The sequence below is a fragment of the Amblyomma maculatum genome, chromosome 2 (genome assembly GCF_055883805.1).
Source record: "Amblyomma maculatum isolate TAMU_Amacu chromosome 2, ASM5588380v1, whole genome shotgun sequence".
NCBI lineage: Eukaryota > Metazoa > Arthropoda > Arachnida > Ixodida > Ixodidae > Amblyomma > Amblyomma maculatum.
The window spans coordinates 96,669,192-96,685,270 of NC_139345.1; the positions used below are offsets into that span (position 1 = coordinate 96,669,192).

General features: G+C 49.8%; 1 protein-coding gene across 2 annotated transcripts in view; it reads left to right on the plus strand.

The window, feature by feature from the left end:
* Pgant5 (polypeptide N-acetylgalactosaminyltransferase 5) overlaps positions 1–16,079 on the plus strand; it is a 276,290-nt gene that overhangs the window by 49,566 nt on the left and 210,645 nt on the right. The window lies entirely within an intron of this gene.

A 16,079-nucleotide genomic window follows, 5' to 3' on the forward strand; every position in this document is an offset into this window, starting at 1 on the left:
GAGCCGCACGCCGGCTCGTGTTCACCAGAGTGGCTTCCCTGAACGCCTTCAGCAACCACTTGGGGCATTTTTCCTCGTAACACAATCTTAAGCCGCAAAAAGCAATGGCACGGATTTTACACAGTGCAAGATTGACCGAATGCTTACATCTTACCGCCAGGACAGGGCCAGCGCATCCCTGCATTTTCCTAATTTCTCGACTAAGTTACCGGGCGTCCCTGTGTCTTAACTAAGACGGCCTAGAGTCGTAATCGCACAAGCGACTTATTCAAGTCAGGACTGAAGCCCAGTCTTGACTTCAGTCTTAAGCGGCCATGCTAGCGGCCTAATCCTTTAGACTCCAGTTAAGTCTGGACTTAGCTAAGACAGTCTTAAGATCGTTTCGTGCAAGCGGGCAACTTGCTTTGCAACAGCAGTAGCTAGTAATAAAATGTAGTTATTCGTTGACATCTGTCCGTTAAACGCAGCTACGAGTGCAGATGAAAGCTATATAGCTATTTAAGAGTCTTTTTAGTTTAAGTAAAAATTCTTCTTGGCCCAGCCGTACGGCGTTGCTTGGGTGGACGTTATAGAGTAATTACTCCTTTCTCGCAGATATACTCCGCCATGACGGGGATTTCGCTAAACATTTGTTTAATGGCAACTGGTATTGGCACCAACAGTATATAACCCGAGAGGTCGGCTTTCTAATCTTCTTAGCGGCGGTGCCTAGCACATTTAGCAGTGCAAAGCTCGGGAGTGCTGATGTTGGGAGGGCCTTTCCGCTTTCTAGTGATCATGGTCGCTGAAGATGCAAAGGGAGGCACGCTGAAGTACTGAGAAGCAAACCCTTTCGGCTGTGTACTCTTGACGGGGACTGTACATCCTCGCTAAATATATAGATAATGTACACACAAGAATTTTCGTTCTAAAATTTGTAGTGGGGCTTCCTATCGCCGTTTAAAGGTCCAGCTTCGAAGGGGTGTGGGCGAGAGCTGCCGCCACCTTGGGAAGGCTTGGAAAACTGACGTCTGATAACAAACTCTGTTGCACGGCCCAGTGGCACAGTCCAGTGGGCTGTTTAATTTTGCCTCCTTGAACTTTTTTTCGAAACTGTCGTCGGTCTTCGCTGTGTCCAGTGTCGCACACTGCATGGACAGCTACTGGTTTAAACGTTCGTTGCATACAGTCGTGCGTCTCGAGGACTTGATTGCGCTATAACTGTGCAGCCGCCGATGCGCGCGCAGCCTAACGCGTACGTGTCGCGTGAATGGGGAAAGCGCACTGTAGAGGGACTCGTGGCGGGGGAACGTCGGCCTGTCATATGTAGATGAAGACTGTTCGCCATTGCACAAGACGTCTTTCGCCAGAGACGGAGCCACCGTGTCGACACGCGGTCTTTGTCGAATCCCGAGACAAAGCCCTGTCCTGGTCGCTGTGCGCAGCGGTGTCCATCGCGATTCCCTGTTAGCGCAACGCTGCTGCTGCAGTGCGGTTGGCGACGTCGGAGGCGGCTGAGCTGATTGGGACGAGTGTGGATTATGCTTATTCGTTACATTGTTTCGCGATTCATCCGTCACAACTTCTTGTTTGCGTTTTCATTTGCCCCCGCATTCTTTCCGTAGGAAGCAGCAAAGGTTGGTTTGCCAGCTGCGCTTTTTTTTTTTTTTTTCCTAATTCAGTTTAAGCGCTGAAATCACAGTGCGGAGGCGTTTGCGAGGAAAGTGATGTTTCAATCGTGATGCGCGCACTTCCGACGATGCTCGACTGTTGTATTTGGTGCTCCATCAAAACTGACAAGATGTCGGTTCGCGAGCGACGACAGTCACTTTAGTGATTTGCTGGACGGTAAAAGCTGCCGAGCGTTTCGAAAACGGTGCAGAAAATCACAACTCGAGGCTGCGAGGCGTGTAGGCGATCGTACTTTTGTATCACTTCATTGCACGTACGTATACATACAGGCCGTTTATACCCTCAGTCACATTTTCTGCGCATGGAATATCTTGTATCATAGAAAATTTGAAGTCAACATATTTTTCAGGCCCTGACGAAGCCACCACCAAATTATATATATATATATATATATATATATATATATATATATATATATATATATATATATATATATATAAATATTCGGCATCTTTCCGCAACATATCTATCGTTACTGTTTGCACAATCACTGTCCACAGGAAGCATATATCTATATCTAACCAATTCCTTAGAATGCGTTCAGAATCGTGGCACTCTAGATTCATTCATTCATGCTACTCGTATAACGAGATGTTAAACCAATCGGGGTGGCGCTGGGGTTAGTTCGCTTGACTACTGTGCCCTAGCATGCGGAATCAAATCCCGGCCGCGGTGGCCGCTTTTCAATGGAGGCGAAAAGCAAGGCGCCCGCGGGCTGTGCGATGTCAGTGGACGTTAAAGAACTCCAGGTGGTCTAAATGTCCGGAGTCCTCTCATACCCTTAGTCGCTTTGGGACGTTTAAACCATACAAACCAACCTACCGTCATCATTAAAAAGGCAATCCGGTCTAACAACCCTGGCTTGTCGTCGTCGAATCCAGCTCGGACTGTGATGCTGTGATCGCCCGTTTCAAAGGGTGCAGCCCCATCGCCATCACACGTATGTGCTTATGTCACAAGTGTTTTTTTTTTTTTTTTTTTTTTTTTTTTTTTTTTTTTTTTTTTTTTTTTTTTTTTTTACCTAATCTCGCGCCCTTCATCAACCCTCCAGCACCGCACGTATTTCGCTCGCATTGGTCATCCCCTTCAGGTTGCCCGGCCACGTTTCCGTACCCTCACATTTTCCACATCATTGCTGCCCCGATCGGCACTGGACTGGAACGGCCTTCCACACGACGTTGTCGCAATTACTTGTCCATCCACAATTTTCAACCGCGTAGCTTCCATCGTTAACGGCGATAATTTTTAGTCTTTTATACTTACTTGTTACCCACCCCTGATTTAATGCCCTGTGGCATGTACGCTTGGTTTCGCTGGTTACGGTGGTCTTGAAGCACTTAATTGTGAGCCTTGTTATTGCAATATGCATTGTTTAAGACGTACTTTCTCAAGCACGCTTAGTAGCTCTGCGGCGATATATAAGTAAACTTATCAAAATCATTTTCTTTGATTGCCCTGTCATAGCCGGTAGCATGCCTAGTGCGAAAATATGCGAGCTTTCTCTCTCTCTCTGTGTGTGTGTGTGTGTGTGTGTGTGTGTGTGTGTGTGTGTGTGTGTGTGTACAAGTATCTTTCGTATTTTACTTGTATCTCTTAGCTGTGCTGTCCACAGCTTCGTCGACGATGCATTATGCCTGCTATTCTGGTTGCTGGCGTACTGTGCTGCGTCTGTCATCGATCCCAAACTTCGCGTTCAATGCCACCGTCTCCAGCGCTTTACTTTACTTTTTATTCTGGACCGTCCATTTCAATTCTTATCCGTCCTCTCAGCCGTCGCACCGGAAGGGAGACGAAAATTCACATCGCGGTGGCCTTTTCTTCATTTAACTCCGAGGGCCGAAGTTTTTAGCCGTCGTCCCGATGCGCAGCTCTATTATACATTTCGCTAGGAGAGTAAGAAAAGAAAAATGCCGAAGGCAGGAGCGTCCGATATTGTGCGCGGACTGAAGAAAGGTGCACACACGCGTCCCTCCTGCTGCTGCTGGTGGTTCTGCAGACCCGCACTTGTGCGTTTCCTTGCTTCGCTGTTATTACCTTTTATTTTTGTTTTCTGCGACTGCTCGCCGGTCTCGGGGCTTTCTCCTCTAGATCCTTCTCTCCCTCCGAACTTCGTGCGGAGCGGCGAGCCGGGGTCCGTGCCTCGCCGGGCGGAAACTCCTCATTCTGTGACTCCGCGGATCGCCGGTCCGATATCGAATCGAATTTCCAAACGGGGAGCGGCCCGCGCTCACGTGTGCCCGCTCACTCCCCTCAGCCCCTCTCCCTCATCGCGGCGGGCGACACCTGCGCGTGACAGTTGAGAGACCGGCAGTGGCGCAGAAATTTTGACGCTCAAACGCGAAGAAACGGGCGAGATATTTGGGGAGGGGGGGATGAATTGGGGAGGAAGAAAAGGGGAAAGAAGAACTGCGTGCGAAGAAGGATGTAGGCGGGTTAACTGCACGGCGTGATGCTGCGCATTGGTGAGATTGGGGAAGAAGGGAGTATTGGAAAAGTGGGACGCAGAAAAAAATATGGGGAATGTAAATATCGAGACGCTACGCGGATGAGTGCAAGCAGCTAGCAAAATACGCGCGCACGAACATGCGAGTGAGGTACCAGATATGGATCTCCTATATCCATCGCGTTTATTTTGCATTTCGCTTCTGTTACTGCTTTGCCTCGGTCAAGCACTGAGCACTGGGCGCTTGCAAGAGAGCGCGCTCGAGATTAAACCATTCTCTCTCTCTCTCTCTCTCTCTCGCGCACACACACACACACACACGCACGCGCACGCGCACACACACACACACACACACACACACACACACACACACACACACACACACACACACACACACACACACACACACACACACACACACACACACACACACACACACACACACACACACACACACACACACACACACACACACACACACACACACACACACACACACACACACACACACACACACACACACACACACAAGTATGAATCATGCACCCACGTTTCACCGCGACGAACGCACAAGCACACGCGCTGGCATTCGCGGGGCCTAACAGCTAAAGTCGTGCGATAGCAACGAGCGGTGGCGGACATTTTCGTCTCTCTCTCGTCGTATACTTCATGCCGTCGGCTCCGTTTCGATTGGCATCGCGCTGCTATGCGCAAAATGATTTCCGCCACGTACGCGCGGTACATTCACGAGAAGTCAGGGCGGAGGGAGGGGTGGGAGATGAGGATTGGTGCGAGGGGTCCCACTTGGGAGCGCTGCGTGGCATGGAACTATATATATAGGCGAAGCGGACCCGAAACGAGATTTTTCGTAGGGAGCGTCGACTGTTCTGCTCGTCCCGAACATTCCGCTCGCGCGATTGGAAAGTGCTTAACCGTTCGCTGGCGCTGCATAAATGAGCGAGAGCTATGTGAGCGTGGAGGCGCGGCGACCTTCGTCAAACGCATGCCGGATCGTCGAGTCTCAAAAGGCGCGGCGCACCGTTGCCACCGAGTGGTGCCTTTGCCGCCATTTTGTTTTCTTTGTCTCCATTGTTGCTGCTTTTGACTGACGTAGCCAAAGGGGCGCCCCATTTTCCCTACGAGTATATCAAATGCGGTACATCCGGCGTGAAAGGACGGGATGGACAAAATATTTTATACAGAGGAGCTTAGGACTTGCAGATCCTTGGGCCCTCGCACGGCCCCATTGCTCTAAAAACCATCATGCTCCGAAAGTACATGAAGACGGGGCGGGGCTGGTATTTTCCTGAGTGGCAACCCGGGTTCACAAGTCGTGCGTATGCGTTGCAAAAGTGGTTCTAGGGCTCAGCGAGCTTGCCGCTAAATATTTCACGTACCCTTCAGGATACAGTCGTAAACTGCCACATTGTGTAGATGAGCACCTGGCACAGATATAAAACCTCACCCGATCTAACTGAGCGAATGTGCCCGCGTGACCTACGCGTATAGCATGACTGACACGGAATACAAGGGTCCTGGAGGGTTTGATTCCCTGCACCCTCCCATCTGAAGGGAGAAACCCGGGTCGGCGGCTCCTGCCAAGTCGGTTCACTTGGTCGCGTGACATCGCACAACCGATTACGACTATTAATCGAATATTTTAGGGGAATCCCCCAAGGTGGAGCAGACTTGTAATAAGGGAGTAATTACTCATTTACATATGGCTGCGCCTGGGGGGAACGTCAGTGAGTAATTGCTCCCTTATTACAGATCTACTCCACTTGAGGGGTTCCCCTAAAATATTCGATCAACACCGTTCCCACTTCGAGTTACTGATCAATTCGCTCTCGCCCTACCATCCGTTCTGCTGACCGTCCTGGTTAGCTCAGTTGATAGAGCGACTGCCTCGGAAAGGCGGTGGTCCCGGGTTCAATCCCTGAACTAGTACGAATTTTTCTTTAACTACGAAGTTTCTGAGGAGGCCCGTATAGCTTTCCTTTGTAACCATATCACTGCGCCTGTGTGGATTTCGATGAGTAATTACTCTTATTACGAGCATTAAAATGGGAAACAGCGATTGGGGGCGGGAGCACGCTGCGTGCACTCCTATAAACCACTGGGGTTTAACGTCCCAAAGCGACTCAGGCTGTGAGAGACGCCGGAGGGGAGGACTCCGGAAATTTCGACCACCTGGGGTTCTTCAACGTGCACTGACATCGCACAGCACACGGGCGCCTTGCTTTTCGCCTCCATCGAAAAGCGGTCGCCGAAGGTGAGAGTTTGGCTGCATGCCAGATGGACTTGGCGCATCGCACGGGGATCCCGTACCATATGCGCGCGCGGCTGTTTTGAATGCGGGATTTGAAGTGAGTGTGACGGGTCCGTTCTACCGAGTACGGTGTGCACGGCGTCGCCGCTGAGCGGGCTCGCGGTGAGAGGATCGCCGTCGAACTGTGGGTTAAATTTTTAACGTGGACGGCCGGTGGTGGCGCTTACTATGTGCCGTACAGGCTGTGGGCGTGGACACTGAGTGGACACTTACCACCGATGAACTGGCGTTTTTCATTCTGTGATGATTGTGACGGGGAATCTGGTTCCCTTTTCTGATGGCGTGTGTCTAGCTTGCCGCCTGCTTTGATCTTCTTTTCGGTTTTCTTCCGTGTAGGCTGCTGCATTTATTGGCTTGCGTCACTGGTCTAGGTGGGATACTTGTAAGGAAAGAAAAAGGGGGTGAAGTTCCGAATGCGAACATTTCGCCTGCTTCTTCCGGCTGTATACGGTTTGGGAGGATAGCAGAGTTACTCCAGCATGCTTTATTTTCGTTTTCGAGCCTTCTCTCGAGCTTTCTTTTTATGCAGTATTTTAGCTTGTAAGTAGCCTTTGTATCTTCCAAGGCTATATATCAATTCTTTGACAGTTTCATTTTTTATCCTGCTTCTGCACGTTGACGCCTTCTCGCTGCAACAAAATATGACGTCGAGCATGCCGACGCTGAGCGGTGTTATTTTTTGTTCAGGAGGGGGGTAGGGGGTGGATTAGAGAGCGTTTTTCGGGCCGGCCTGTCATGGCATAGTTGCAGTTGTAAGCTATAAAAAAGAAAAAAATAATAATTTCAGGATAAGTTTTGAGTTCTCACGTTTGCAATACCAAATTTGCTGATTATGTAGAGGCACAGCACGTCCGTAGAATTAACTTATTGTTCAAAAACATGTTATGCATTGAATTGGCATTTGCGGCGCTCCTGGATAATGAACCCGATGGTAGCTCTGAAGTGCCCTCCGGTGCTACAACTTATGGCTTGATTGACTAACAGATTTTTTGATAGGAAAGCAAGTTTTCGTTAAGCAGCTTGTTTTCTTCTCCAAAAGTGCGCTAGCTCTGAACTTAAACAAGGAGTTGTATTTGTGGTCAATTAATCGGTGAGCTCGCCTGGCGCGCCGTGAGCCTTTCACGTGAACTTTTCGCGAGAAGAGAAATAAGGAAAAACTCTTGCACCGCAGATGCTTTTAGCTGTGTCCCGCTTTAAACTAGGTCATGTCGAGGTAGAAGTAAGCCAAAGCAGAGACGTTTAATAGGCGACAGCATGGCGCAAGTCTTGAAACGGATACCTAAACATAAGCACCGATATGTTACCAAAGCGGAGGTGCGAAACTCGGAACTAAATTGCCCACAAGTAGCTTCTTTGCTCGGTCAGTGACAGTTACCAAATGTCAGTTCACGGCGAGGAGGTGGGGAGGAAAGGCGGGTCGACGCCGCTAACGAACTCGGAAGCTCTCGCGTGGAGAAGACGCGTGAAAATGCTGTGCATTCTAGACGCTTATCGCACTATGCCCGTATTTGCGCTTTCACAAAAGTTTCATCTGTTTGTGATCGTGATGTCCGGCCCGGCCCGGCCCGCCCGAGACATATATAGCTTGACCCGAGCCCGGCCCGAGGAAGAGGGCTTAAGAGCGGCCCGAGCCCGGCCCGCGGGCTGGGCCGGGTACGGGCTTTCGGGCTGGCCCGAGCCCGTGCACAGCTCTAGCCTCGATGCCCTCGAACTTCGCTGGCGGCGGCGGTCGCTGTGTCGTTCACCTGTTGCGGCTGCGCAGTTGCGAGGGTGTTGCTGAGTGATCAGGTCGTTGCGGCTGAACTAAAATGACCCTATAGGCCATTTTATTTTAGTCAGCCTTTTGTAACTTAAACCACATGAGTTGCTCACTCTGTATTTTTCTCGTTTTCCTCTACGCTGCTATGGAGGCTGTTCTGGATACGAAGCTTCCGCTTTTGATTGTATATCGCGCTATCTCTGAGCCGATTTACGTATAAACTCTTCACCGCTGCTATCGATCTTTACGTGTCCTACAAGAGCAAAGCTTTCGCTCTTCTTTTCGGACTTTGCAGTGCAGTCGGCAGAAAGCAGCTCGTAAAAATCTGTCGAGAAAGATTGAAAAAGAAAAAGGAAAAAAAAAACGCGTTGTACTTTGACGCTTGTGCGTGTTCAGTTGTGCATACACGTGGAAAGAACGGTGAAGTGGATGATTGCATACGGTAATTGAAAGCGCCGCCATTCAGTCGGCGCTGCCAGGTAATGAAATTTGTTTTCGGGCGTCGTGTCCACTTTGTTCGTGCACACCGACGCTCAACCATAACCTGTCTATGTTAACGTTCCGGTTAGGTTTGTGTTCTCGTTTCATTTTCTTGTTTCTTGGGGCTCTCAATTTTTTGTCGGGTAGAGGGGCCATCTAGGGTTTGAAAACCGGCGTACCTCCTATGGACATGCATTCCACGTTGCTGAATGTTGCTAGACAAATAGCAAACTGTCTAAAGGTTCACCTGTTTTTCTTCCAGTTTCGATTATTACTTTTTTTTTTTTTTGCAGAACCAGCTTTTTTTCTTTTCATGTGAGTGACTTTGAATCGCGAGCTATAGAATGCGTTTGTATATTTTTTCTTTTGTAAGGTCGCTCTTCCCGTGTTTACACCGCCACTACGCTGCCGATCCGAAAGAAGTGAAATCACGCGCAAATTATGTTTGGCATGTGGTGACGGTGATGCTGATTAACGACGGCAACCCGGCGCTCGCCGAACGTGCCAGGGATTAGACGAGTGATTGCCTTGTCTGGAAGAAGATGGAAGGAAGCGAATAACGGGCGGTAACTTTTCCTACTAACGAACTCTGCGAACTTAACCAATGAAAAGACTTACTCGATGTTTAGCCAATTACCGGTGCTCGAGAAGAGGCAAACTGGCAGGCTGATTGTATATACCTATAAGCTTTGAACGTGCTTCGCGGTGAAGTGCATTGTTTTCTTCTTTCATCCACTCGCTCACTAATTCACAAGGTCACTCCCACAGGCATCCCACCCTTCCCTCTCACTTTCTTTGCCTATTTGCTTTGATTTGCGTCAAGCTTGCTTCCAGACTCGCTTCCTCACTTCCTTTGACTGGACCATATTTACTTATTCACTCGCTCTGTGCATAGTTTCTCTTGGCCGGTGTAGCTCTCGGACACGAGGGAACCTAATTACGCCCGATGTGCTCCCCGTTGCGTGCTTTACGCTCTGCAACACTTCTCTGACGTGTGAATGCAAGCAGTTCGCGCCGTTGCTTCCTCGCTGTCGGTGCTTTCGCGTTTTCTTCGACTCTTCCAGGTTTCGCTGCACGTCCGCGTGTCTCTCCGGCTCATGACGCGTCTCTCGGAATGCGCACCGCCACCGCGGATGTGGAGCTTCCTTGGACGCGTTTCCGGCGCTCGCGCGTTCCTTTTCGCCACTCCGCGCGTGAAGGATTCCGCGTGCTGTGTTGCGTGTGGCCGCAGAATTCCGTCTCTCCCTTCTGGCGTGCGGAACTTGAACCGGTCGCTCGTCTTGCGCCGCGATTGGAGCACTCGAGCCTCTCTGCTGAGTTGGTGCGTGGAATCTGGAAAGTGTGTCTAAGCAGAGTTTTGTTTCTTTTCTTGTTCTCGCGCGATAGACAGTGCATGCTGTGCAGAGATAAACGGCCGAGGTCACTGTCGTGTTCCGCGCCTGGCTGACCTCTTTCGTATTTGAAGGTTGGGACTTGGAAGAAGAGGAAGAATATGTTTCGAAGCGTGCCTAAAGCTCTTATAAGGATGTTCGACGTCTTTCAGTGGAAGCTCTAATCCGGTCGAAGAGTGGAAGCAGTGCGCGTATGCACCTTCTGCTAGCGCCTTCCTGCGGCGTCTCAAAGCTCCGAGTGAACTATAGTACTCGTACCTTTTTACGGCGTTCGGTACTTCCTCCTTGAAATGGAACCTTGCGTCGTCGAGAGGCACTTGTCTGGAAATCCTCTTGGGGATCACTCCTCGATTGTGCGGGTGGTGAAAAACCCCAAAAGGCCAGATTATTCGTAGTCATCTACTTGTGAATCCACCACATGTTGAGTCGCTTCGGGACGTTAAACCCTATGAATTAAACCGTAAATAAAGCCGCTTCGAAGTCTTCGAACTGTTAACTGGTATGGCAGGGTATGTTAGGGTATGGCAGGGTATGTTAGGGTATGGCAGGGTATGTTAGGGTATGTTAGGGTATGGCAGGGTATGTTAGGGTACGGTATGGTACGGTATGCTATGGTATGCTATGGTATGCTATGGTATGCTATGGTATGGTATGGTATGGTATGGTATGGTATGGTATGCTACGGTATGGTGGTTGTTTGTGAGGGAGGGCAGTAGCCTGCCGACCAACGCTTCTTTGCACCATCGCAGCCGTCCTCCTGAACCCTAGGGGAAATGAGAGAGAGAGAATTACGCTGCCCTAAAGAGCATCATATACATGCCGCGCGCTTATGTGTAGTGCAGGCGTTGGTGTTACCGAGTGCGGCTGGCTAAACACTGTGTATGTGCTATGTATACCAGAAACACCGTGTAAATCGCGAAAACGGGGCGTGACACTATTTGGTGCTTATGACGCCTCTCTGTCGCTGTCCATGCCTCCATTTCCCTCCCCTTTCTCTCTGTGAGCTTTTGTGCAAGTTGACACGATGTAGGCAGCGTCGACACGGTTGTGTCCTTGCCGCGACGACACGACAAAAGCCAGATTCAGCGATGCTGGCCCGCTGTCGCGCGCGAGGCGTCGTTCGTTCTTTATGGCTTTGAGAGTCGACTTGTTTTGTTCGGCTCACCAACCATTACGGTGTACTAAATCGTCGGTTCGTATTTTCGTTGCTCCTGCTGCTCTCCTGTCACGGCCACATGTCGCGCCGAAACGCTTTCTCTCTAATTCTGTCATTCTCTCTCTCTCTCTCTCTCTCTGTTTTACGCCTCTATTTTTTCAGCTCTCCATTAGTCAATTCGCGCGACACTTGTCTGGAACTGCGCGAGACAGCTAGGGTGCGCGCTCTCTTTACGGTTAACAACTCGTCGAGACGCTTAGCGCTTAAAAAGAGAGTTTCAATATACAAAAGAAGGGGGGGGGGGGGATACGCATAAACAGTGGTGTTCCTGTCAAGTGCAGTAAATAAAGAAATGAAAGAAGCGCGAACAGCTCTCCGCGACTCGCTGTATTACTCGACAGCGGTGGCACTCTCTAAGTACGAAAAAAAAAAAAAAGAATTCCGCTCATTTTTTTTTTATAAGGGGGGGGGGGGGACAAAATACTATTAGGCGGGAGATTTTTTCTGAGCGGCGATCATTAAGGCGAAAAATGGATGTGCCTGGCGTGTTGACAAGTCGACGGCCGGTGTCGCACGGGAACGACTGCGACGGCTCTCCCATTCGAGGGCGGCCCGCTTTGCTGGCTGGTTCGCCGACATGAAACGAAAAAAAAAAAAAAAAAAAATCCCGGCGACTTTGTACACACTGCAGAATGAACACAGCGCGCATCAACGCGGAACAGCGTACATACAGCCCGGTCGTGCATGCAGTACAGTGCGCCGTCGTCATCACGAGGCGAGAAAATGGAGAAGCCGCCGCGCGATTGAAGAATCCGTGAGGACTCGACGCGCGGGGTCCGACGTGCGGTTTTCGGGCTCTGGGACCATTTTTCATTCGACGTCGCTTTGACATGTCCGCGCCGAGTGTGCGTGCGTGTGTGTGTGTGTGTGTGCACGTTGATTGTGCCGTTTTCAGTGTTTACGTTTTTTTCTCGTTAAATGTTTGTCTCCTAGCATTTTTTCGGGCACCGGCGATGTCGTCCGCGGTGACGCCCGAGGATTTTGCGAACGCGACCGCCGCCGCGGTGTTTGAGGCGGCTTTTGTTCGCCGCCCCATACACTCTGCTTTCTGGCGGCTGTAGCGTATTATGGACCTGCCTCCGGTAACAAATCGCTCGAGGGAGGGAACAGAAATAGAATGGGGGGCAGGTGGTTGGTGTTCGGTGGTTCTTGGAGCTCACGCGTGCGTGTGTTCCGCCGAGTCTGGAAGGGCGCGGTTCCAGCGCATTGTGCCCGACGGCGAGCGGGACGCGGGAGGCGAGCTTTGTAGATGCAATTGTTTGTGCTGCGTAATCGCATGACTTAAAATTCGCAGAGGGCAAATTGAAGATGGAATCAGAAAGCCACCGTGGTGGCCAATCCACCTGCGACGTCTTCCACCCCTTTCAGACACTAGCCATGTGGACACGACCGTATACAGCTAAATACATTCCAGTCAGCTTCCGCCTTTGATTTGCGGATCCTACACAATTGGACCCTTTCTGTCAGGTGTGTAATACAATCTAGGACAAAATGAAATGTGTAAAAAAAAAAAGTAATGATCGGCGTGGGTACATTGAATGGCGGGATTGAATTTCGTCTTTCTTATAGTGTGTAAGCACTATTTCGCGGGTAAATGAGACCAACAGGAAGTATCCGTGAAGCCTCGACCTTTGACCTTTGAGGATTCCTAACTCTGGCTGGTGGTATAAATGACAGGTTGCGTATGGCCGGGAGCTGATTGAGGATCGGTGGTTTCTTTGACATCATGAGGTCATATGTCGCGGCAGAAATCGCGGGCGCTGTCGGGGTTCGCCATTGAGATGGGAGAGTGGGATTGGAATCCGTCTGGCCTTCCAGGACCTTTGAATCCCAGTGAGATACGCTGCTACGCAGGTAGTCTTTGTTCAGAGTCCGCACGGTGTACTTCTAAGGTGTGTAGTAAGTTTCCTTTAGTATTCATGGAAATTATTTTCATTGGAGAGTGGAGGGCAGAAAATCTTCTTAGATTTTGAACGATGCGAATGCATAACGAGCCGCACGATGCGTCTCAGAAGCAAACTGGGTACTCTGGACTCTCAACTTTTGAGAAAGGCTGTACGTTCGTAAGCCTTGGTTAAAGCTGGGCTTTATGATGTCACTCACGGCAACTTGGTCAGCAAACATCACGGTCCTTGCTCGGGAGTGTGCCACTGACCAGTTGTAGTTGGCAGGTGACATGGCTGGAAGGTAATTGGTCAGCGATTTCTGTGACGTCACCGGCCTTTTAAAATTGCGTACATTTCTGTTTGCTTGCCTTAAACGTGGCACGTCGGCAGGGACGTATGTGTCACAACTCGTGTGATGAGCCGTGTGAATTTCGTCGGCGCTTAGAAATAAATAACGCGAGTCTGGTTTCGCCGCTGTTGTATGGATTGGATTGATTTATAGGAAGGGAAAGGCGCGGTAACTGTCTCAATTGTTTTCTGTGGACACCTCAACCGCGCCGTAAGGGAAGGGAGGAAGGTGGAAGTGAAAGTGGAAATAGAACCGCTGTTGTAGATAACCCGCCCCAAGCGATGTGAACTGCAGTGACCGTGAAGGCAACGGTATACGTACGTCACTAACATTCGCTATCAAGCTAAACTACGCCAGACTAGTGCTTTCGCACTTGGTACTGTATAGGTTTAGTCACGTTCAGAAGTTTTTCTCAAATTGTCTTTGCAAGTTGGGTAATGTGGAAATATTCCTTCTTAATTTTTCTTTTTTCTTTTTGTGGTCAAAACAGAACGGGCTGTGGTGGATTTCAAAACTTAAACTTGCGTCCGCAAACGTTGACATGGCGTCTTTTTGGTATAATTTACGAGGGTCAACGGCCCATAATGATATGGGTTGCATAGGAAGTCGCCGCAGTGGCGGGCTCTGGCACAATGCCGACCACTTTTTTTTTTTTTTTATGTACGCCCACATTTACCTTCCGTTCCACCCCCATTGAAACGCGACAACCGCGTTGTGTGATTTGGTTTGGTTCATGGTGTTTAAGGTCCCAAAGCGACTCAGACTATGAGAGACGCCGTAGTGGAGGGCTCCGGAAATTTCGACCACCTGAGGTTCTTTAAGGTGCACTGACATCGCACAGCACACGGACGCCTAGCTTTTCGCCTCCAGCGAAAAGCGGCCGCCGAGGCCGCGGGATTCGATCTCGCATCCGTGGGCGCAGAAGTCGAGCACCCTAACCACTGCGCCACACCGCCGGGCCCTGAAGCATTGTTTGAATAGATCGCAAGGGGAGATGTCTGATACAGTGACTTTTCCGATGCTAAACTGGGTGAGAATTCTAATGAGTGCGGCCAATCGAATGCATGTTTATTCTGTAACGAAAAAAAAAAAAAAAGATTGGAGGAGAAATATAATAATAATAATAATAATAATAATAATAATAATAATAATAATAATAATAATAATAATAATAATTTGTTCACAGGAGGGGAAAGGCGCAGTTTCTGTGGACACCTGAACCGCACCGTAAGGAAAGGGAGCCCCAGATTGATTTCTTTATACGAAGGGGAAGACGTGGTAACTGCCTCATTTGTTTTCTGTGGACACCTGAACCGCGCCGTAAAAACTGATTTATTTGTAGGAAGGGAAAGGCGCAGTAACTGTCTCACTTGTTTTCTGTGGACACCGCAACTGCGCTGTAAGGGAAGGGAGGAAGGTGGGAGTGAAAGTGGAAAGAGAGAAAGAGGAGCCGTAGTGGAGGGCTACGGAGTAATTTCGATCACCTGGGGATCTTTAACGTGCGCTGACATCGCACAGCACACGGACGCCACTTCGTTTCGCCTCCATCGAAACGCAGCCGCCTCGGTCGGGATCGAATCCGGGTACTCCGGCGTAGTAGTCGGGTGCACCACCCCGGCGGGGCAAGAAGAGAAAGCTTGGTTGGTTGGTTCATAGGAAGGGAAAGGCGCAGTATCTGTCACACTTGCTCTGTGGACACCTGAACCGCGCCGTAAGGGAAGGGATGAAGGTGGGAGTGAAAGTGGATAGAGAGAAACGGGGCCGTAGTGGAGGGCTACGGAGTAATTTCGACCACCTGGGGATCTTTAACGTGCGCTGACATCGCGCAGCACACGGACGCCACTTCGTTTCGCCTCCATCGAAACGCAGCCGCCGAGGCCGGGATTCGATCCCGGGAACTCCGGCACAGTAGTCGGGCGTCTTACCACTGCACCACCCCGGCGGGGCAGAGAAAGCTCTCACGAAAGGATTTCTGAAAATAGAGGTCTTGCTTTTGCTCCTTCCAAGTAACCCTTATATCGCGATAAAGGATCCGGCTGTGGTTGCCTTAGGTGAAGCTGGCATATTTACACGGTTTAGTGAAGCTGCAAAACTTTACAGCGGCATTGCAGACCCTTTAGTCAGAGTTTATTGCAGCAGATTCAGAGGCGGCGTCTACAAACTAGGTTTTGTTTTTGTTGCTTATTTTTTCCGTGTACCCATTGCGCGCAGGGATCAGGAAATTGTTGCATCTAGTCATCTCGGAGTTTAATTTTATTTTGCTTTTCACACCGCTTGATTATAACACTCTGTAAATCTGAAGTGCCAAGAAAAATTGTCGAAAAATGTGCACTAGATCTGCCCGCATTTCAAAGTGATATTGCTGATGGAGTATTCGCCCGCATGGAAGCACACAACAAGAAGCGCAGCCGGCCAAGCGATTAGAGAAAAAAAGCAACAACTTATAAGGCAGGCACGCATACCTATTACACGCATGCTCGTTGGCATGCAGTCCTAAGAGACCACATTACGTGAAAGACACGCGACTTGATTGTTCCCAACCCGTATTACCGTTG